General features: G+C 44.1%; 1 protein-coding gene and 1 pseudogene across 7 annotated transcripts in view; one reads left to right on the forward strand and one right to left on the reverse strand.

The window, feature by feature from the left end:
- The window catches only part of SETD4 (SET domain containing 4), a 580,992-nt gene that overhangs the window by 463,347 nt on the left and 94,321 nt on the right, over positions 1–23,324 (reverse strand). For 5 of the 7 annotated variants that reach the window (XR_010840851.1, XR_010840853.1, XR_010840852.1 and 2 more), the window contains exon 12: positions 10,508–10,609. The exons of 1 other annotated variant lie outside the window; for it this stretch is intronic. The gene's annotated coding sequence lies outside the window, so the exon portion shown is untranslated. Of the gene's footprint in view, positions 1–10,507; positions 10,610–15,935; positions 15,952–23,324 lie in introns of those variants that run through there. One more of the 7 variants, XM_067035064.1, reaches the window with a different exon arrangement.
- LOC131756975 (large ribosomal subunit protein uL14 pseudogene) lies at positions 12,902–13,301 on the forward strand (annotated as a pseudogene).

Genomic DNA, 23,324 nt, shown 5'->3' on the forward strand with positions numbered 1-23,324 from the left:
GAGAAGGAAAACAGTTCAGTACTCTGTACCTCGAGCGCTAGAGGGGTTTGTGAGCAATCGTAAGAAATGTTGGTACCTTTCTTCCAGGGAGGGCCGAAGGCAGTCCAAATCACCAGATCTCGTAAGACCCATACAAGTAAAAGCAACTCAACTTAGAGCTTATCCTACTTAGCGATTTTGGTGAATAAGAAATACAGGATATGCCATTTATTTTAAAAGCAAAGACCAAGAAACATAAAATTACTCTGTAAATGCAGTTAAGTGAAAATAAGCTTCCCTTCCACGTTATGCACATTTCAGGAAAAGACATAGTGATGGGGATGGGGGAGTCTGGAAAAAAGACAGATTATGAGACCAACCTGGTCTCATACCATTTGCCACGTGCCCTGAAGGCAGCATGGCTTTCTTTGGGAAAAATCTCAACCCTTTAGATTAAAAGGATGAATAAATCTGGCCAAAATTTTTTAATTAAAAAATATGTTTGGGCTTCCCTGGTGGCGCAGCGGTTGAGAGTCCGCCTGCCGATGCAGGGGACGCGGGTTCGTGCCCCGGTCCGGGAAGATCCCACATGCCGCGGAGCGGCTGGGCCCGTGAGCCATGGCCGCTGAGCCTGCGCGTCCGGAGCCTGTGCTCCACAACGGGAGAGGCCACAGCAGTGAGAGGCCCGCATACCGAAAAATATATATATACATATGTTTAACTGTTGCCCTTTGATATATTTTTGTTCCTCTTCATTTCCTTCCCTAATCACCAGAGTCCCATTGCATGCAGCCCTCCCAAACCCCTGCAGCCTACAACAGGACATCCTGGATGAGCCTCTGTGATCTGTTCTACAGCCCTGCTGCCCTATCCCAGCAGCCTGTGACATTTCTTTCCAGACCTGCATTGCAGCAAGTGCAGACCCCTTGCACGGTACCTGCCTGCAGAAAAGCCAGGGCGGAGACCACACTACATTTCCTACCTGTCACAGCTGAACCCCTGCCACCATCTCCTTCTCAACAGGTATCTGCTACCTGGCTTTGAATTCCAGCACCACACCAGGCTGAGCCCGCCCACGGAGGAACTGAGATACGACCTGAGTCACACCTGTTTGACCCCATGAGTGCTGCATATACACGGTGCGCGTGCGTGCGCAAACGCACGCGCGTGCGCGCACACACACACACACACACACACACACACACACACACACAATCTTTGATAACGATAATTTTCTGTGATAAGTGGTCAACACCGCTAGGTCAGAAGAAAGCACCATGTGCTTCCAAATGAAAAATACCCAGAGAAGTTACTGAGAGAGGTATGGTAATTAATCACATTGGCAGATTTAGAACTGACTTTCAAACAGGCTTTCTCTCGTGCCTCTGTTCACGACAGCACTGGCAGGTCCGTATCGGGACAGTCCAGCGGCCCAGCGACACCCGCGTTCAGGCAGCCCTGGCTTGTGCTCTTGACGCATCCCCTAGTAGGGACCGTCGTGCGGCCCCTCCCCCCAGGGCTGCACCCAGGTCCCTCTCAGCCCTGCAGCCTGCTGCAGGGCGGCCATCGCCCCGTTAGGCCAGGACAGTCCCAGCTGACACCGGTTAACCTGTCATAAGGATTATTAGCACCTTCTTTTATTCTGAAAAGAGTCCTGGTTTGGATAATAAATTTCATGGTAACTCACCTTTGAGGAACGTTCTCCCCACCAACACACCTTTCCTATCTGGGCAACTGTACAGCCGGCTGAAAAATGGGACTTTTGCATTTGCGTATTCCCGTGATTACATGCCCTGGGCCCATCCATGGTTCCCCGAGGCTGACGTGGGCCCCTTCTAGACCATCTACTGGTCCCAGATAGACAGAGCACACGTGTTCTCTACCTTCGCCTTTCCAGCAGGTTGAACTCTAATCACATCACATACACTTGTGCATGGATACTCATCAGGGACAGACTCTAACATATGAGGCCCTGTTGATTGATCTGTATTAGAAAATAAGACAACGTAAGATAATGTAAAAATAAGATAATGTGAGTTAGGGGGGATACTCAGTTGTAAGTCATCTGTGAAACCTTTTACAGAGGCTTCATTCAAAATTTAAATAGGATAAAATTCACAAACATCATGATTTGCTCATAATCGTTGGTGACTCCAAAGAAGGTCACAGACCTTCTTCAAGTTACTAATGAGAACTGACATTCAAGGGTCTTTAATTTATAAATGGCATCATTATTCTGTCCAACTGTGGACAGGTACCTACCACCACTCGGTAGACACCCAAGGAGTACTTGTGGATTCATTTGTCAACAGAAGGGGAACCGCTTCCCAGGCCACATTTGCAGGCAGCATTGCAGGGGTGAAGAGCTGGGGCAGATGGTCAGACATAACCTCTCTCTGCAGCCTGGCTCTACCCTCTTAATCCTCTTCTACTTTGAATAGTCTCTGAACCTCTCTGAGGCTGTTTCCTACTCTGTGAAGTAGGGATAAGCGTCACCAAGCCCCTAGCATTGTTATACTACCGCACCTAACAAATGAATGGATAAAGAGGATTGTGGTACACAATGGAATACTACTCAGCCATGAAAAAGAATGGAATTTTGCCATTTGCAGCAACATGGATGGACTTGGAGGGCGTGATGCTAAGTGAAACAAGTCGGACAGAGAAAGGCAAATACTGTATGATCTCACCTATGTGTGTAATCTAAAAAGCACAACAAATGAGTGTCTATAACGAAAAAGCAGCAGAGACTCACAGAGGACAAACTAGCGGCTACCAGCGGGCAGGGCAGGCAGGGGCAGTGGAGGGGTGAGAGAGAACATGGCCAGTACTTTGTAATTTGTAACTGTAAACAGAAAGTAACGTTTAAAATGTATAAAACCGTTTTTTTAATTTTTTTTAAAAAAATACCGCACTTAAAGTGTCTGATACAGTGCCTGGCATCTAATAAGCTTTCAGTCATTTTTATCTAACAAATGCACATTGTGCTTATTAAGTGTCACACCCAGTTCTGAGCACTTTGCAAATATGAATTCATTTAATCCTCATAACAACCCCATGATATGGATAGTAAATGTTAGTACTATCCCCACTTTACAGATAAAAACTGAGACAGAGAGAGTTTAGTTCCCCTGCCTGGGGTCCCACAGTTGGTTACCACCCAGTCAGACTGGCTCCAGACGCTAATCTCTTCTCCGGTACGCTAGGCAACTCTGCTAGTTTTCCACACTGGTTGAGGGCCCAGATGGTATCATGAGGACCCACTGAGGCCAGACGATCAGTGGAGCTGAGGTAGGGGCTCCACAGTAGCGTCTGGTACACGGACTTGGACACAAGGACACTTACTGTCACCATGACACTCCAGGATGGTGACCCACTGAGATAATCAGTACCCAGATAGCTTAAACCCAGATGCATCCTGCATCAACTTCTATTACATTTTTTTTAAAGACTTCTGTTTTCTCCTTGCATTGATCTGAATCAACACAGAATCAACATCCAACAGCACAGGTTCTCCAGGTAAAGAACCAATGTCAAATTAATCCTTCAAAATGGAAGTGTTTTGAAGGGCTCTGCTGCTTACATTTTAGAAAAGACACATAACTCAAACTTCACATCAGAGAAGCATTCAGTCAAAAAACAGGATTTACTGAGGGCTAGCAGGACCTCCTGAGCTCACCAGTAGGTGAGAGACAGTACCTGTGATGTTGAACTGTGTCCCCCAAAAAAGATACGGTGGAGTCCTAACCCTTAGTACCTCAGCGTGTGACTTTATTTGGAAACAAGGTCTTTAGAGAGGTCAAGTTAAAATGAGGTCATTAGGGTGGGCCCCAATGCAGCATGACCGTGTCCTTATAAAAGAAGGGGAAATTTGGACACAGCAACAGGCAAACTCCGAAGGAAGATGATGTGAAGAGAGACAAGGAGAAGACAGCCAGCTACAAGCCAAGGAGAGAGATCTGGTACAGAAGACTTCCTCACAGCACTCAGAAGTAAACAACCCTGCTGAGACCTTGATCTTGGACTTCCAGCCTCCAAAAGTGGGAGAGGATACATTTCTATTGTTTAAGCCTCCCAGCTTGTGGCACTTTGTTACAGCAGCCATAGGAAGTTAATACAGACTTTGGTATCAGGAGTGAAGTGGCTTAAACTCAGAAACCTAACTCGCAAAGAACTGAGGAGCACCCCTGAGACACACGGTGAGCTGATGTGAGTTAGACGGTGGGCAGACGGGGCGCCTGTGCCCCCAGGTGAGACCAGAAGACTCTCTTCCCTGGCCTCGACTGGAGGGGGCAGGGGGTGGTCCACATGCTCTGAGCACCGAGGGTCACCTGCCCAGTGGAGCCAGGAGCAGTCTTTACTGTCCCCCATCCAGCTCAGGGCCCCTGGCCATTCCAGCCAAGAGCAGACATGTCTAAACTCTCCAGGTCAGACCTCTGTCTCCTTCATGTTGAGAGTCCTCTTGACTGGCCTGTGGATCTCTTGATGCCTCCTTGACTATGAAGAGGGACAGCCTCAGCTCCTAGAAGATGGGGCAGGCATACGTCAATGTGGGTTCCTCTCTACTTAAATTAACCCTTCACCTAGTTGGTACAGAGGTGTAGCCAATGAAGCCAGTTGAAACTGGGGGTGCTACCCCATAAAAGCAGAAGCCCTTCCCCATATACTCTTACCTCTGTCCTTGACCTCAAGCCTTGCCTAACAAGTAACCTGCTGGCCTGTGTACTCTAACGCCTCTGTGCTGCCCCCGATCACTTGTCTCATGAACACGTCACTCTACCCTTTAAAATCCTAACCCCTCCGCACCCTCAGTGATTACAATTCCAGGGCCGGTGCCGTGGAATGGAGGCACAGGTGTAGCAAGGGTGGCTTGATCTCTGTAAAATATTGCATTTACATGCAACATCATCTTGAGCTGAACCCTCCAGATTTGGAGAAATCACTTCTCTAACTGAAATTTAATTACTTCTGTGATTTTGGTCTACCAGAAAAAAATACAATGTACAGAATATAAATAAGAAACAGAATAGGCAGTGCCAGATATCTGACTGCATTTTTCCTAATATAAAACATATAGGTCCTAATTCCCTTCAAACATCTCTTGCCCTGTAGATGAAATATAGATACCCTTATTTTTAATAAACAAAGGAGAAAAGGATCCTTTATGCAATATTTTCTTGGAAATACCAAATATCTAGCCATGTCAAGGATCAAATAACCTAAAATTAACCAAATAAAGCCTTAACCATTCCTACTGTAGTCAAAGAATATTCAATAACATGGAGGAATTATTTGTACATCAATGTTAAAGGGAAAAAAGCAGAATTCAGAATTATATATTTGTTATATATATATATATATATATAATCACACAATGATTATATACATGTATAGAAAATAGAAAAAAGGAAATGCTTCAAATAATGGTAATTATAGCTGAGTGATAGATACCAGGTGCTTTCTGCACCTTTGTGTATTTTCCAGATTTACTAAAATAAGTTTGGATTACTTTTTTTTTTTTACTTTTTTTAAAATTTATTTACTTATTTTTGGTTGCGTTGGGTCTTAATTGCTGCGCGCAGGCTTACTCTAGTTGCAGCGAGTGGGGGTTACTCTTCCCTGTGGTGCCGTGGGCTTCTCATTGTGGTGTCTTGTTTTGTTGTGGAGCACGGGCTTTAGGTGCGCGGGCTTCAGTTGTTGTGGCACGCAGGCTCAGTAGTTGTGGCTCACGGGCTTAGTTGCTCCGTGGCATGTGGGATCTTCCGGGACCAGGGCTCGAACCCGTGTCCCCTGCATTGGCAGGTGGATTCTTAACCACTGTGTCACCAGGGAAGTCCTGGATTACTTTTTTTTTTTTTTTTTTTTTTTTTTTGCGGTATGCGGGCCTCTCACTGTTGTGGCCTCTCCCGTTGCGGAGCACAGGCTCCGGACGCGCAGGCCCAGCGGCCATGGCTCACGGGCTTAGTTGCTCCACGGCATGTGGGATCTTCCCGGACCAGGGCACGAACCCGTGTCTCCTGCATCGGCAGGCGGATTCTCAACCACTGCGCCACCAGGGAAGCCCCTGGATTACTTTTTAATTAGAGAAAAATGTTATATTTTATTCTGTTTATTAATAAGACACACACTTTATAAAGTATATGAATACCTGATTACTTTTTGCATGTAAGCAATATTAGCCCATTAGGTAAAATTTTATAGCCAAACACAAAAGTCATTATGAGTTGTGTATCGGATGCCATAGAAGCACACTATACACACCTGTAAATAACAATTAAAGAAAATATATAAGTAGTTATCATTTGAGCAAGTTTAGTTTTTGGTAACTGATTCTGTTTCCATTGGCCACAAGAAATATATCCTCTTTATCTATGTCCTCCCTTGCTTTTTTTAGGTGTATAAAATGACAGCTTATGTGAAAATCAAACTGAGGTCAAATTACCAATATTCTGTGTGTGGCTGGAGGTCAGAATTACCTTTGTAAAGAGCCCTGAGGCCCAGAATGAATTTCTATTTATTCAGCAGTCTACCTCCCAAACTCAGCTAACAAAAAAAGAAGAAAAGGGCAAAAGGTTCCCAAGCTCAGAGTTCAGCTTGTGTTTGCAAATGACCAAGAAAAAGAAACATGGAAGCAGGTACAACCAGAGAGAATAGGGGCTAGCAGTTCCTTGTATTTGTAAAGGCAAATGCTTGATTGGTTTGATTCAGCTTGAATCATTTCAGTTGCATAGCATTAGAGAGAAAAGAAAACTGTACACTGCCAGATGATGAAGAGAACCTTGATGTGCTTTGTGGGCTCCCTGTGTGTGTGTGTGTGTGTGTGTGTGTGTGTGTATTTCTTTTTAATTTAATGGGCACCTACTATGTGCCCAGCACAGCGCTAGTAGCACAGATGCCGTGACAACTAACAGTGGCCCTAAACCCTAGGAAGGGTCTGGCCACTTCTTTCTCACTTGTTGACCATGTTCTCTGACTATTTGGGGTTTTTACTACATGTTATAGAGGCTTAATTCCCCTTCCAGAAATACCTGCTAAGTCCCATTGGTTTAATTGTGTATAATGCTTGTTTTGGCTTCAACAGAGAGACATCTGGATTATGGATTTCTGCAGAGATTGAAAAGGCAAGCCCTGCACGATACAGCCATGGAGCACTGCCTTTCCCGTCATTATCCAACTCCCCCTCTCCTACTCCATGCTGCCTCACTGAGGTCAGTGATTCTAGTCTATTCAGGCTAATAGCATGTCATTCTTAGTGAGCTAAGACACACAACAATGTGTGTTGCTTTTGCACACCCCTGGCTACTTTTATCTCATTTGTGCTTTACAACATCTTTGAAAGATGGATGGGAAAAGAAATATAAGTTGAGATGTAGAATGTTCTAAAACCTTGCAACTTAACACCAGTTTCCACTTCGATACTACTTAGTTCCATAGGCTGCTAGCTTTCTCCTTGCCTTCTCCAGCCTCGTCCCATTCCCACCCGTTCTCTGTTATGGCACCAAAGGGCTTTTTCAGAAATGCAAATCTGATCATGATATTCCCCAATCTAATCCAGCCCAATGGCTCTATGTCACCAACCAAGAACAGCTGGAACTACTCAGTGTGTCTTCCTGGCTGCCCCTTCTGGCGGCTTCCCTCCTGCTGGGCCAGTGTTTCCGCCCCATCCAAGCCTCTGCATGTGCCTTCTCCCCACCTGTACCACCTTCACCCCACCTCATCACCAGCAGAGAAACTCCTACTCATCCTCCAAGGGCCAGCACAAGCATTCCATCCTCCATGAAATGTGTTTCTTAGAAACGCTCAGCTTTTAATAAGGAAAGACATTTGAGTCAGTCCCTTCTTTGGAGGAGACAGGAGAGTGGCCTTGACCTTGGAGAGAAAGTTACACTCAACCTCAGATAACCTGCACCTGTGCTTTTTCTTTCATCCATCTCCCATAACTAATGAAGAAATGGACTCGGTACACCAGGATGAAAATCACATTGATTTCACTACTAAAGCCCTAGGAAAATAAACAAGTCATGGAACCAGTCAGAGCTGGTAAGATCTCACAGGAAAATGCTCATGGAAACAAAAAATACACTTTGATATTTTCTGTCCTTGCAGAATATTTTTTCCACAGAAGTGTGTCTTTCACTATCATCAGTATCACCAAGAACTTGGGGGAAATTAGAGGGTTGGATTTAGGGTCCACCCGAATCCAAGATGATTTCATCTTGAGACACTCAATTTAAGTACATCTGCAAAGACCCTTTTTCCAAATAAGGTCACATTCACTGGTTCCAGGGGAATGCACCTTTTGGGGGACCACCGTCCAGCCTACTACAGACAGCACGCCTCACTCTGATTGAAACCTTATCACTAACACCCCAGTTCTGAATCCTGGCTGACCACACTGCTTTCCAATTGTGGTTTCATTCCCAGGTAGCATGACCTCTCTGGAGTTCTTGAGACTTCAGCCTCTCTGCAGTTCTATTTCTTGTGGAAAATCAATGGATTGGAATTCTGATTATACACTTGAGTCTCATAACTGACTCAAGTGCATAATTTCACTTGAGTGAAATAATTGTTTATCTGTGCTAGAGAGGGAAGAGCCCACCTCTTTATAGTATTGTCAGCCCAATACTATTCCTGAGCCTGCAGACCTGGAGCCCAACTGAAGCCTGGGAATTTAAGGTAATTTTCCTAAGGTGAGCCATCTAGGGAGGCCCCTAGAGAGACTGACCATTCCACAGATGACCTTCCCTTATGCCTGGCCAAGTGAGGACGTAGAAGCAGAGAGGACCAGAGCTCCTTGGGGAGTCAGTAGTCCATCCAGGTCTTTCCACCCAGTTTTGTGCTGACCAGTGGTTTGGCCCTCTGAGTCAGTCTTCTGGAAGACAAGGAGTGGGGCCAGTCAAGATGGCAGAAGAGGTAGTGAAGGACCTTGAAGACCATCCTGAGCCCTAATGAACCATCTCAGTGAGCAATGACCACTGTCCGAACACAAGCAGCCAAGAAGCCATGTCTAAGAATCACATACCTCCTGAAGTGGAACTTGACATGCAACCTCGCCTCCTGGAGCAGGTGATGCCATATGCCAGCTGAAAGCATACTTCCAAAGCTCTCCCTTAGCTACTATATAAAAAGTCAGTAGAAACAGATCTACACAGAGCCTTCTTTTTTAACTTAAGTATAGTTGATTTACAATGTTTCAAGTGGACAGCAAAGTGATTCAGTTATATATATATATATACATAAACTTTTTCAGATTCTTTTCCATTATAGGTTATTACAAGATATTGAATATAGCTCTCTGTGCTATGCAGTAGGTCCTTGTTGTTTATCTATTTTATCTATAGTAGTACACAGAGACTTCTAAACCTATTGTGTGTTGCTGGTTTTGTTATTGCTGCGGGTATTTCTGCATGATTTCCAACGGATCTGGCTTCTTGGAGAAGCTGGCCGTTTTCCAGTGATTAGAAGTATTCTCCGTGAGAGGAAAAGGACGATGAACTAAGATGTTAAATGTCACGGTGACACTATGTGTGTGTCCTCAGAAAAACATTTCTGCTGGGAGATAAAAATCTTCTGGATGCTTTTATCTCTGAGCTTCTGGCAACTGTAGAAATTCCCTCACGGAGCACGTGCTCATGACAGACCCCAGACACTGAACCAGGGAAGAGGACCTGATGCAAAAAGATGGAGGTAAGGGCAGATTTGTGGGACCTGAGAGACAGAGCTAGCAGCAAGGAGCTCAGTGGCTCTAACTGAAGCCATCCTGGATTATGCTTCCTGAAGTTAATTTAACTTAAACTTACGTTCTTCTTTATGTGTGAGGTACATGGGCCTATACTGCGTGTCCTGCCTGGCTTCCCTCCGTTTTCTGTGCCAAAGTTCAGCCTAAATGCTGCCCCTTCCCAGTCCCCAACCAAGTGGAAATGCAGAGGCTAGGAGTTCCAGCACCTTCCTGTCCAGTCTCCTCCCGGTCGCCTGTGTCCCCAGACATGGATGAGAGATTGTTCAAAAGTGACAGTGGTTTCTGGAGGCAAGAAAATGGCTTACCAGTATGAAGGGGCCAGGGACAGGACTGTGCATGTTTTGAATTTCCTTTCAGACCTAACCTTCCCCTCCGTCTCTGCCTAATAGAAAAGAAATAGGGAAAGACGCACAGACTTAGAGAACGAATTTATGGTTACCGGGTGGGGGGGGTTGGGGGGGAAGGAGGGGGAGGGATAGTTAGGGCGTTTGGGATTGACATGTACACGCTGCTATATTTTAAATGGATAACCAATAAGTCCCTACTGTATAACACAGGGAACTCTGCTCAGTATTATATAACAACCTAAATGGGAAAAGAATTTGAAAAAGAATAGATACATGTATATGTATAACTGAATCACTTGGCTGTACACCTGAAATTATCACATTGTTAATTGTAACACTGTTAATCAACTATACTCCAATATAAAATAAAAAGTTTAAAAAAGAAAAAAGAAAGAGTGAAACATTCTGGAAAAGATAAGCAATGGAAGCATTAAGTGCTTACTTTTAGGAGCAGTGTTCTAGAGACATACCCTCACAGCTCTTCAGACAGGAAAAAGCAATATAATTTCAGGAAATATCAATGATCTTCATGGCTTAGCGTTTCCTGTAAAGGCGTAGAGAAAAGGGGGGAAATGACATACTCAGCTTGCAAAAACTGCAGCTTCTAACACATGCCAATTCTTACTTATCTAAAGGCTTCAAAAGTCAACCCCAACGTGAATAAAGAAACATCCTTGGTTGAGGTGACTGTGTTTATATTAGTTATTTACAATATTCTATCACACTGACACTCCAAATGCTAAGTTTCCTACAAGGATTTTGGAATATGTCATGTAAACCAACGACTAGTTCATAGTAGATATTTTTGCTACATTGAAGAGTTTTTCATTCTCAGGTGACGATCAGACAAGAGCCTTAAGTGACAACTTTTTTTAAGCTGTCTGCCTTTTATTTTTATTTTATTTTTTGGTGGTACGCGGGCCTCTCACCGCCGTGGCCTCTCCCTCTGCGGAGCACAGGCTCCGGACGCGCAGGCTCAGCGGCCATGGCTCACGGGCACAGCCACTGCGCGGCACGTGGGATCTTCCCGGACCGGGGCACGAACCCGTGTCCCCTGCATCCGCAGGCGGACTCTCAACCACTGCGCCACCAGGGAAGCCCTGTCTGCCTTTTTAATGGAAGTGTTCTTTTTTAAAGGTGAAGTATGCTGTTCCTTATGACAGCTTTGTTGCCACCAAAAGAAATTCCAAGTAAAGCTCTGAAAGTAAATCAGGTAGGATTACCTACATGTTCTTGGAATTCAGCTAGGCTTATGGGAAATTTATCAATCATTTTCATATTCCATTTCCCAGGAAAACATAGTCCATGATCAACAGAAGCTCATTATCCCAAAGCAGCCAATCAGTGAAGCATACCCTGTCACCAGGTGAGATATGGCTACATCTGGGTCAACATCATGAAGAAATACATTATCAACGTGTAAACATGAACAGTTTCAGGAAGACAGCCTTTGCATTCCTGCCTTGTGTTTCATCGAAACCAGGACACGGAACTCACGCTTCCAGACAAAAGTCAACTCTGCTTTGACCCTTGCTTCCACCAAGTTCACCGACACTTCAGGAAAGCAGAGAGCTGCCTGGATGAAACCAAAGAATCTTCTGGCAACCCCCAAAACCTGCCCCTGGCAGCAGCCTATACAAAGTGAGTCTGAGAAATGTAATACATCTTAGGAATGCACCTGAAAAACAGCAATATTATATCCACCAGGGGAAAAGTCTTCCTGGGGATTAGTGTGGGCTCTGAAACTTGATTCTTCCCAAGCTTTCATAATTGTTATCCCAATTAATGGAACTGCAGACACCATTCTTCTATTCCCAGGTACAATCATGTCACGTTCTTCTGAAGCTCACAAAGCCATTTCCTTCAACACTGCCCTCCGGGAGGGAGTCTTGAGGTTAATGACCCTCCACAGAAGACTATCATTTACGTACCGTACAAGTGCATTTTCTCTGCATTTCAGTCATGCCCTGACCTTGGAGAGGACGATGGAAAGGGGGGTGCCCGATTGCCTTCCCATTTATAAACCGATTATTTTCCTATTGGCACCTTCATTCTGCAATCACTGACATAAAATCTTTTACCAAACAAAATGTAAGAAATGAGAAATCGATTGGATTTCTAAAGTTTGCTTTGAACTCAGCCATTAATAAGAGGTTCTTTTAAGAAGAGAAGTCTATAGAAGTGACTCCACACCAGAACCCAGCTGTGCTACTTTCTGAGGAGATGCGGCCACATCCAATCAAAGCGTAGAAACTCTTAGTCATTTTTAACTGAATGGACAGAGAAGTACTATTCTTCTACCAAAAAAAAAAAAAAAAAGAAGAAGAAGGAAAGAATGCTTTCATGTAGATCTATGCAAGCTAAACTTACACCAAAAGCTCATGCAAGGTCAATGAATCACAAAGTTTTCTGCTCCCACCACAGACCCCTTGCCATGCCGTGGCCCTCCCAATCTTCGCCACAGGGCAGCTCAGCTGCTTCCTTTCTCTTCTGCAGGTCTTCATCCACATGCCACCTTCTAGGCAAGGCCCTCCCTAACCACCTGTTGACAATTGTAAAGCCTCTGCCCTACCGCGCCCACCTGCTTTCTCCACTCAACTTTCCTTTATAGCGCTTCTATATCTGAGATTCTCTACCTTTTGTCTAGCCCTTTATTCTGCTTATTGCATGTCTCCCCTCACGAGAAGGGATGCTCTATGAGGACCAGCAGATAACAACAACCCCTAAACAGAAATCATCACAGAGCAGACACTCCGTAAATATAATGGTATAAGATGTTTAAAATGGAAAGTCAAAATAAAATCGCCCAGCTTTTTGTCGCTCTCCGGCATTCAAGATGTCAAAGCAAGGACATGGTGTGAAATTCCGGATTTCCTTGGGTGTCCTGGTTGGAGCCATGATCAATTGTGCTGACAACACAGGAGCCAAAAGTCTGCATATCATCTCTGTGAAGGGGATCGAGGGACAACTGCATAGACTTCCTGCTGCTGGTGCGGGTGACATGGTGATGGTCGCGGTCCAGAAAGGCAAACCAGAGCTCAGAAAGAAGAGTGGTAATTAGACAACGAAAGTCCTACCGGAGAAAAGATGGTATGTTTCTTCATTTTGAAGATAGTGCGGGAGTTGTAGAAAACAATAAGGCGAGATGAAAGATTCCGCCTTTCACAGGACCAGCTGCAGAAGAATGTGCAGACTTGCGGCCCAGGATTGCATCCAATGTTTGCAGCAGTGCATGATTCTTTGGTGTATTTGTAAAAAAATAAAAACAAAAATTATTTGCTCCCCCCCCAAGATTAAAATAAAATAAAATCGCCTGCCACGAACAAGTAACCACCTTCCCTCCACGAACGTAGACAGTATGGTGAAGCCATTGCCCAGAGAGCCGAGGACAAAATAGGAGGAGAAACATTGCTCATGCCCTGGCACATTGGATACTAAGCCTTGTGCCTTCCATTTCCCCTTGGAGCCCTGATCCCTGCGCACACCTCCACCTGAGAGACTAGAGGGAAGAGGGGAGACGTTCCCTCTGGTTTCCAGCTTGCTCGTCAGCTCACTGGTGAGTTGTATCCGGGACCGACTTCACAGGAAGGCAGCCTGCATCATACCACAAGGCTCCGCACTCGGAAGGGACCCTATGTTTGGTTTAATGCTCTGCTGTCCATACCTTGAAATTCTTAATAATTTTACCTTCCAATTTGTCTTTTATAAGTGAAATTCAGTGGGACAATGGAAGATGCGTATGAGCAGAGGAGAGTCATGAAATAAAGGAAAAACCTTCATATTTTAGTACCTTTAATGGCACTTTTCCCTACCTTTCAACAAGCAGCCCCATTTTCACTTTGCACTGGGCCCCAAAACTATGCAGTCGCTCCTGGTTGTATCCATGTTATTTCTGGAGAGCAACAAAAACTTTCTAAGCTAGAGGAAATCCCTTCTGTCCTATATGGTCTGTTCTCCCAGCTTGAAAGCAATATGGTCATCTTTTTGGCTGGCAATGACCCCCGTCACCAAGTTTAGATTCAATTAAAGTAGAAATGAAGGATAGCATTTGAGGCAATGAGTTGATTTTGGAAAGAAAAAAAAAAATAAAGAAAATTCTGTTATAAAAATAATTACTGAAAATGTTAACAACAGTAGCTTGGAAACTCTTTTTGTTGTCTGAGAACTTTTCAAAAAGTTATTTATTGAAGTCATATGACTATATCTACTACAACTACACCATGTACGAAAAGAAAATGGTTTAATCCACCTCTTCCTGGGGAGAGTAGAGATTAGTGACATTACCCAAGGCGTCTCAAATACTGGAGAGAATTTGGCCATTCGACAATGACGCAAATTAATAAAAGGCAATGCGTATCTTTATTTTCACAGCTTCCTAATTTTGAGAAAACTCTATGAACTCACAGGTTAAATTAAAATAAGAAAAATGTAAACGAGCTGCTAAAAAAATAAAAGTTAGATGGGTCATTCATAAATTAAATGATCATGACACCCAAATTTGGTAACTTGCAAGAAATAAAATAGTTTCACCTCATATTCCCAAATGACTAATATTTTTCTAATAGCCAGCCCTTCCCTATGTCTCTACTTCCAGGATGCTATCAAAGAAGATGCAATACCTGAGCAGTAAAATCAAACACCTGTAGGGGCGAGACACATAATACAAATGTGTGACTCAGATTAGATACAAGATAACAGAGGATATGGGACACTAAGAACTGCATGTGTCCCTTATAAAGAGGTGTTTCATTTCATTTTGTTCTGTTTTGAAGGGGGCCTGTGTTAGTCTGGGTCTTCCGAAAAGCAAAAACCAAGAGAGGATTAGATGTACGAGTAATTTATTAAGAGAAATACCTATGAAAGAACATGGGAAAGGAGCCAGTCTCCAAGAGGTGATGGACCGAGATGCAGGTCTGACGTGAGGGAAGGAGAGAGGGAAGGAAGGGAATTTGCACGGATGCCTCCTGGGCTGCCTGGAGCTCTACAGAAAGTTCGCCAAGGCCACCGTGGGAGGCCTAAAGCCACAGTCAGAGGCGTCCCATCTCTCCCAGAAATGGACCTGCCTCAGTTTCCTGCCTCACTCAGCCTTGGAAGGCATGGCCTCAGTACCAACCAGTGATGGATTTCAAAGCTCAGAAGCTGGGGCTTCTGAGAACCACTGGGGATGGGAGGTCATTCTCACGGCCCTCAGGGTGCCCACAAAATACACCTGCAGACCAGTAGTTTGAGAATCTTCCTGGGCCCAGATTACAGTTATTTTCTTCATCCTCTCGACATCTCTCCCTTGATGAACCACTGTTGTGTTTCTGTGTCTATACAGCTCTTCAGACACAAGGAGAGTTTAGTCATCCAGTTCAGAGACATTGAAAGGACTCATCAGTTGAAAAACAGCACTTGCAGTGCTAGGAGCAAACATTTTCAAAACCAGCTGTCCTTGTAGATCTGTTGGAAGTCAGTCACTGAAGTTGCCTTCAGGCCAGAACATTTGGATCAGGTGTCAGATTGTTCCACGTCCCCACAGAGGTCACGGTGCCCTTTGCTGAATGTGGTTCCAGAGCCAGATAAGTTATGTAGGAACAAACAGCATTTCTTTAACCAATTAATTTTACACCCGTTTTTGAAACATAAAGGAATCTCTCATCCTCTTCTTTTTATACAGAAAAGTGTTCCCCTTGGGAAAGTTCCAATGATCCCACAGTTCCTCGCATGGATACAGAAATAGCATCAGTGTTACATTTAACAAGTTGAGAAGACAAAACCCTGAGCGCTACCAGCCCCTGGGCCTGTGAAAATATTAGCAGCAGTGTTGCCACACAGCAGGGCTGAAAGTATCATGGCTGTATTCCCCAAGGGGGCCTCAAGTTAGCAAAATTATTCTGCTGAAGGCTGAAAGAAAATAAAGAAAGCTCCCTGTAAATACAGAACCAGTGAAGAGAGCAACAACAAAAGGGCATCCTTTTAAAAACACAAATGAAATATGAAACACGAAGGAAGATTAACAGCTAAGCCTTCACGGGGGGGGGGGGGGGGGCAGGGGGGGGCGGGGGGGGCGGGGGGGGACCAGAAAAAAAGGAAACTTTGTTGTTGACATGTCCAAAATGCCACCTGAGAAAGCTGAGTGCAAGGGGCCTATCAGGGGGAAATGATGCTGTTCTTCTTCAAGATCTTTTCTCTAAAGGATCCAATGCCCCTAAAATAACATGGCATGCATTGGGGGGAAGAGATGAGTAGAGAAATACTTTGTCAAGAGCTAACATGGGGTGATTGCCAGGGAGCAAGCAGACGACTGAATAAAAAGGGGAATGACAGTTATATGAAGATAGAGATTAAAGAAAAATCATCTGAGTGTAAACTTAATACATGTACATTTTATTGATATAAGTTATGCTTCAATGAAGTTGAAAAATCTTAACAGAAAAGAAAACTAACATGGGGTATAGAAGAATAAAAATGTGAGACTTGGGTGTGAGCCACATTTTACTGATATTGTTAACCAAGTGTGGGGTTACACTGTGTATTCTAAAAATGGAATTGTGACATGATCTGTGTGTTGCCTTTCCAGGTGATGTGTCTTCTACCAGGACATTCAAACATCCTCAGATCCATCCTGACCCCCAACAAACAGCCTGCCCTCATGTTTTCTTCCAGGAAATGGCAGCCCTGTCTCTTCTGGAAACCTACCCATGTTGGAAAACTCCTCTTCTCCAGCCTTATACAACTCATCATCAAGACCTCTCGGTTTCACTTTCTCTTGACGCCGTATGCTTCTTGTAACCGTAACCTCCACCCTGTTCTAAACGAAGGTCACTTTTTTCCTACCCTCCAGAGACAGCCATCCAACGGGTCCCCTTGATTCGACTCTTTCTCCACACCCCCCGTCCCTCTCCAAAGAACAGCCAGTGACCTTCCCAAGACATAAATATTGTTCCACTGTAGTCTCAACCTCTCCGGTGGCTTCCAATTCTGCTTTAATTACAAAGACTCCCAACCTCAACATGCCCGACAAGATCTTCACGTGTGTAGCCCCCCTTGCTAAGACATCCACCCCATCTGCTCGGCCCCTACATAGCATCAACGCCGCCTTCTTCCGGTTCTTCAAATACTGTGCTCTTCGTTGCCTCAGAGCCTTTGCAAATACTGTGCCCTCTGACCCCATCTCCTCACCTCTTCCTTCCTGCATTTCATGGAGTTCAGAAGGATTTTCCTCAAGAAAGCTTCCCTGCCACATCCTTAACTATCCCGTCCCGGAATAACTGAGGTCCTTTTCACATTTTTTGTAGCATGGTTGCCATTTTAGTGTACTTATGGGATGATTTGACTAATCTCTGTCTTTATATCTAGAGTGAGGCCAGGAACCATGTCTGTTTTCTCAATTATTCCCCTTGTGGCTAGCCCAGCACCTGGCACAGAGGTGAATAATTGTGTTGGATGGATGGATGGATAAGTACAAAAATATTATAAATGCATAAACCAAATACATCTTTCCAGGGGAAGAAATAAATTTCCAATGTAGATAAATGCTAATGAGTAAATATACCACATTTTCCATGTTTTAATTGTTTTGAATAGGTAATACATTTACTTGCTTCAAATCTAAAAGATACCCATTGAGAAGATTTGTTCCTACCCTGTATCCTTCTATTCCATTCTTCACCACCCCTATAAAGCACCCTACTTCTACTAGCATCTTATATCCTGGTACCTTCACGCAGATACAAGCAAATACATGTTCTTCGTTTCACTTTCTCTTACACCAAAGAGCGCATACCATACACGCTGTCAGGTTACCGAGAGCTTCTTACTCTTCTGTACAGATGGCTGGTAGTCTGTTTATTTAACCCTTCCCCTCCTCTCTTTGTGCATGTGTCATTTTGTATGTGTCCAGGTCTAACTGTAAAGTCAACTCCTACAGAAGTAGGATAGCTGGGTCAAAGTGTAAATACACTGGTAATTTTGCTAGATTTCCATCTATATGCATTTTAAAGTCTCATTTTCGAAATCTACAACTTCGAAAAAAGGTAAGTTAGGAGATAGTGGGGTAAACCTTAGAGCCAGAAATGTCTGGGTTTGAATCTTCACTCTATTATTTATCAACTATGTTAGCATGGGTTAGATAACCTCTCTGAGCCTCAGTTTTGTGGCTTCAAACAACTCCCAAACCTCCATCTGCAGCTGAGACACTCCTCACTTGTCCAGTTGCCAACTGGATACCTCCTCCGGTATGCCTCACATCCTTAAGTTGCGAATATTGAAAACAAAACTCATGATCTGTCCCTTAAACTGGATTCTATTCCTTCATTCTCCAGTCATCCAAAGACACAGAAACCTGAGGGTTTTCTGCTGCCGTTTCTCCTTCTACCCAGTCCCAACCCAGTCACCAAATCCTGGTCATTCTTCTTCCCAAATCTTTCTGGAATCTGTTTCTTCCTTTATTCTCTTTCTGTCTGTCCCATTTTAGCTGTTCATAGCTTCCCAACTGGACTATTACAAAAGGGACCAGGTTAGTTTTTCTGACTCTGGTCCCAGGGCCTTTTAGGACTATCTCGCTAACCAGTTGTAAAGTGATCATTCTAGAACACTAACCAGGTCTTGTTTCTCCCTGGATGAAAGCCACTTGTTGTCCTCCACCTTCTGGGGGCAGGTGTCTAAACAAACAGCATGTAAACCGTATGAACCACAGCCTTCTCTCAGCTTCACCTCCCTCCCCTCGCCTGGCCTCTGGCTACAGCAAACTTCTGCCTTCCTCTGGGAACCTATCTCACCCAAACAGATTTCTCTTTGCACAAGGAACTCTTCCTGTATGTTTTTCATTCACTTATTCATTCAGCAAATATTTCTGAGTGGCTAAGATTTATCCTTTAATTAAAAAAAAAAAAAAGATGTCTGGCATGCCTCAGACTACTGGACCCCAAGAAGTTTCATTGGTGCAACAGATCCCTGAATTTTCATAGCGTAAATCTCCCAGCTCTGCTACACAGGTGTCTTACTAAGGCAGTATTTCTCAACATGGCACTATTAAAATTCAGGGACAGACAATTCTTTGTTGAAGGGTGAGGGTTGTCTCAAGCATTGTAGAATGTACATCCCTGGACTCTACCCACTAAATACTAGTTACTCACAATCCCCCATTTTTAACAACCAAAACTGTCTCCAGACCTTCTCAGGTGCACCCTGGGAGTTAAAATCCCTTGATCGAGAACCCCTGTGTTAGGGTATCTATGATACTGCAGCACCCTGATCAGTAAGTCCAAGTAGCAAGATGTCATTAGTAGGTAGACAGAATGATGTTCGGTAGAATGTCAGGATGAGCAAGGTCCCAGCGGACGTGTAGACAGCGAATGTATACTGCTGCCCTTGCCATGTGAACGCCAACCACTCTGGATTCTCCCCGTTGATGCAGATTGAAAAGAAAGCATCTGCTAGATCAGTAGTCCCATAACCAAGTTTGGGAATGTGTGTTGATCTTCAACGTTCAACACATTCAACACATCTGGTACAGTAGCTTCAAAAGGGATTATCACCTGAATAAGTTTAAGGGGGACTAATAACACCTGCCATAAGTCATCTGGTCATTACAGGGATGCAATGGGTAAATTGAATGGAGATATTATAGGAACCACCACTTTGCATCCCTTATGTCTTTGAAGGCGAATATCTGTAGTTCTTCCCTAGAATACAATATTATTTCTGCTTACCTACCTTGGATAATGGGGGAAGAATGGTTTCAGATAGTTTTATTTGGCCCTTCCTACCATCATGTCCCACACTCCACAAGTCAGAAAACCTATTGGGGGTTCTGCCCACCATTAAATATATCCATCCTGTTTGGGAATCTGAGAAATAACCACAGGGTAGTTTTGTGGACCCAAAGACCCATTATAAAATGGACTTTGGGGAAGACTTAATTTGTCACCTGGCCTCCTAAAGCTGCTAATCTACCTATGGGACGAGTATGTGTTATTTCAGATACCCTGGTACTACTGTCAGCTTAGACCTTATATATAGTAGTTCTTAAAAAGTCTGGCCAGCCTCCATTCCCTAGCACTAGTTACTTGGGGAAATATCTACAGATCCCTTGAAGGGGGAGTTTAGAGGAATATATTTTCATGTATACTAGTGAGAAATAGTAATGTTCTTCTTCAAGAGGACCCCAGCCTCCCTTAGAATCGACAGATTCTAGATATGTCAACTGACTTACATTTGAAAACCAAGCAAGAAGCCATAATTTTCCACTGCAGTGACTGATGATAATATTCTGCTCTCCAGCTTCCATTTTTGTTATTATTATACAATTTTAACAACACCCTCGTCAGCTGTCCATCTGTCTCCTGTCTAGAAACACCACAATCTGTTACTCATTGCCACGAATCTCTGAAGGTTAAGGCACCCTAACTGCTACTCTGCGGTGCTTCCAGTTATAATAAGCATGGCTGCCTTTGCCTCTGGTGGTTAAGAGCTGCCACCTAGTCTTTTAATTGTGGAATCCCATTACCCCCATTGACATTAAGGAGTCTATGGCAATGTTTATCACCATTAAGCTCAGTCTACAGAAGACAGACACCAACCTCTCAAAGATGTCAGTGAGTCCTTAATTTATGACTTTGTATTGCCTTCAGAGGAAGTGTCCTCCAGTCTCTTTCAAGAAACAGAGTTAAGTGGAGGGTTCTTAGGTTTTACTTAGTAAATCCATTCTAATATTCCCAACTCTTTGAGCCTTATTACCCTTTCTTCACACTCCTGCACCTCCACTTTATCAACTGTAGGCCATCATCCTGCCTAATGTCCAGAAGCCACCCCTACAGACCAGCTCCAGGTGACCATGACAATCTAACCCCCTCAAGACCCACTCCTACACACCTTTGCTGGTACACACTTGACAGTTCCTGCATGTCCTTTGACACATAGATTGTTTTCCTTGGAGCGGAGAGCTGTGATCAGACCTGACTCTGGCTATTACCCAGGAGACAACAAGGGATGATAGGGACCAACAGTGAGAAAAACAATGGTCAGCAGTGAAGCATCTCCTCTGGGAGGTCACGGTGTGATCCCCTGGGAAGGGGAGGCTGATCTCTTCAAGCCACTGGGACGGCTTCTGCCAGCCGGGAAGCTTCAGGCCATTTGGGATCCAATATTCTCAGTCTCAACCAGGCAAATGTCACCATCCAAGGGTCCACTTTTTTCCCCATCAGGGAATTTCCTTTTACACAGAGGAGCCACTAAGGCTGTACATTTATTCTTTACATTTCTAACATCTTATCATCGGGTCCTACTTTAAAAGTCTTCTGCCTTGCAGCCTGAGGAGATGAGAACCCCCTTTACAGCTACCACAGGGATACCCTGGCTTTCAAAGAGAGGCTCAAGATAGCACCTATCATTTTTTTGCAAGGCTTCCAGAGCCTTCAAAAGTGACCACCCCACATCACCGTCCTGATATTTATTGCCTCAAAACGGACTGAGTGCCAAAGTGAAATGACATCCCCACACTTTGCCTCCACCTCCTCCTCATCCTCTTTAACTTCGGATAAAGGCTTTAGTCATCGTGATGCTACCATACGTGGAGGGCTGCCACCACGCACTCACCACTGCCAAAGTCCACCAGAGGCTCTGCTTTCTAGAGCCAACCCAGGTTCCCACCCTCTTGGCCCAGGTTCTCTAGACAATAGACACTGGGCATATGTTTATTTGCTAATACTTCATTCAAAGGTGTGATCCTAGAGAACGGGGTGGGCGAGGGATAGAGCAGCGAGGCAGGGGAGAGGGAGCCCAAATGCACGAGGGCAGGGTACTGAGTCGGCCAAAGCTTTGTGACAGCCTGGCTGACTGTGCAGCCTCACGTGATGTCTCTGGGAAGGTTGTAGGAACTGTTGCATCTCAGAACAGTCTCTGGGGAGAAAGGAAAAAAAAAAAGAACTCATTGACCAGCCCCTTCCTATCTGCCGCCTCCCACTGGGCGAAGTTGGCCCCATGGGGTTTTCCTCTCTTCACATTTCCAAGATGTCCCAGCCTCCTCCGGGGCAGTGGCCTCTTCTTGCTGGTCAGGCTGCGTGGAGAGTGGCAGCCGCAGTAATCTGACGTTGTGACCACAGGAACGGAGCAAGTCATTGCTGGCACAGCTCCAGCCAGCAGGCAAGAGGGAGGTGCAGATCTGGGCGGGTACAGAAGCTGAGTCTGGCACAAGCCCTGAACACTACCGTTGCATTTGGATTAAATAACGTCAATGAGTTGGATCTAAAGGAGGTCATTTCAGCACAGACACAAGATACAATAACATGCGAAATCTTTTCTTATCCTTTTCAAATTCATGTCCTTAGATTTTTTTATTTTTTTAAGAAAGAAAGCTGTATAGCAGCTAAGATGTTGACATTTCCTTAATACATTCATTGAACTTGAGAAACTAACCACAAATTTTCAGGGAATTCTACCTGTTTAACCAAGAAAGTTAATGTGGGAAGCCAGAAATGTTTTAAATTATAAATTCTATGCCACTGGGCACAGTTTAGCAGCTCACTACTGCTATTCTGTCAGATGGATTTGTTCTCTAACTAGTCAAACTGCATAAATTCTCCACTTCTATTTGTACTTTGTAGCCAAAGCTCCTTCAGCTTCTTACAGCCTCACCAACTCTCCAGCTGAAGGACATCTCTGACTGCAGGGCAACTCTACCTGTGTGCTGGGGGGGGAAGAGTTGACTTGTCCGAAACTACAACTTGGTAAAATACAAGACAAAGGGCTAGAGAGAAAGGAAAGGATTTTTTTTTAAAGTCTCCCATTTGTACTAACCATGAGCCAAGTTGAATTTGAGGGACTTGTGTATTTTAATTGTAAAATGTACTATACCTGACTTCATTACAGATTCTGCTATTAAAGTGACATCGTATTTTATCTGGATTAGGAAAATTGTTCTTTAAAGATACTGCAGTGATGAGGAATATGGGATTAACAAACTACTGTACATAAAATAGATAAGCAACGAGGATTTACTGTACAGCACAGGGATCTATACCCAATATCTTGTAATAACCTATAACGGAATATAATCTGGAAAAAAAAAAAAGAATCACCTGTAACTAACACAATATTGTAAATCAATTATACTTCAATTTTTTAAAAAAAGATACTGCAGCAAATTTTTTATTGCTAAGTGTCATTTTGTGATATGAAGAATCACGACTTATTTTATCTGTTTTTTATGTTCAAATCTATCCAAAAATCTTTCAGGACAATATACCGGTATTTCACATCGAACTTAGGGCATAGTA

This window comes from Kogia breviceps, chromosome 5 (assembly GCF_026419965.1).
Source record: "Kogia breviceps isolate mKogBre1 chromosome 5, mKogBre1 haplotype 1, whole genome shotgun sequence".
NCBI lineage: Eukaryota > Metazoa > Chordata > Mammalia > Artiodactyla > Physeteridae > Kogia > Kogia breviceps.